Source organism: Halichoerus grypus, chromosome 7 (genome assembly GCF_964656455.1).
Source record: "Halichoerus grypus chromosome 7, mHalGry1.hap1.1, whole genome shotgun sequence".
Classification (NCBI taxonomy): Eukaryota; Metazoa; Chordata; class Mammalia; order Carnivora; family Phocidae; genus Halichoerus; species Halichoerus grypus.
In genome coordinates this window covers 26,580,743-26,581,825 of record NC_135718.1, presented here as the reverse complement: position 1 = coordinate 26,581,825, position 1,083 = coordinate 26,580,743, and positions in this window count along the sequence as shown.

The window sequence follows — 1,083 nt, the reverse complement described above, 5'->3', positions numbered from 1 at the left end:
TGTGAAAACAGAAGCAGAGATGAGAGTAATGGGTCTACAAGCCAGGGAACACCAAGGATTGTTCCCAGCAACCAGAAGCTAGGAAAGAGGCATGGGACAGATTCTCCCTCAGCACCTCCAGAACAAACCAACCTTGTGGACACCTTTATTTTGAACTTCTGGCCTCTAGATCCGTGAGAGAATAAATTTCTGTTGTTCTAAGCAACGAAGTTTATGGTAATTTGTTACAGCAACCCTAGAAAGTTCATATACACCTCAAGAATGAGGTCCATTCTCCTTCATCAGGTCTCCTGATAGAGTGTATATTTTGGGTGGAGGCTATCTTTTCTGGGCCAGAGTCAGGATGGCAAGAAAGAGTAGATAATTTCAGGAGGCCTCTCACCAGGTTAAGGCTGATTGAGCCTTAGGCCATGAACTTGTACTTGCCAGCAGAGCTGCTCCCTGCGCTTGCTCAGGATAGTCTAATGCTGCTGCCCAGGATCTGAAGCTCTTGGTCCAGCTGGTCCCTCTTCTTAGTGAGCTGAGAGACAAGGTCCCCATTGCTCTGGAGAACCTTCTTTGAAGCTTTGGTTGCTAGGAGAGGAGCCAGAACAACAAACAGGACCCAGACCTTGGTGTTGACAATGGGAAGAGAACTTGGCTTTGACCTCAGCCCAGGGAGGCACTGCTCTGCCAGGCCAAGCTGAGGCCACAATCCTGGGGACTCCATGGATCACACACACATACACACACACACGCACACACACACACACACACACACACAGAAAGAGCATTCACATGTCAAAGGACCTCCCTATCAGTCACTTCATCTGATCTTCCTGCCCTCCGAAGCCCACAGGACGGGGATTACGATGCCCACATTACAGATAAGAAAACTATGCTGCAAAACTGGCAAGCTGGATCCCTGGCTAACAGGTGAGAGACAGGACTAGAAAGGAGACAAGTCTGCAGGCTTTAGGCCAGTGCTCGTCCCCTTCCCCTGAGGACCTGGTGAACCCCTCTCAGCTCCAGGATAGGAACCCCAGCCATGAGTGGAATGCCCTAGCAGCAGGATTTTAACTTTGGACTTGGGGAAGACAGGTG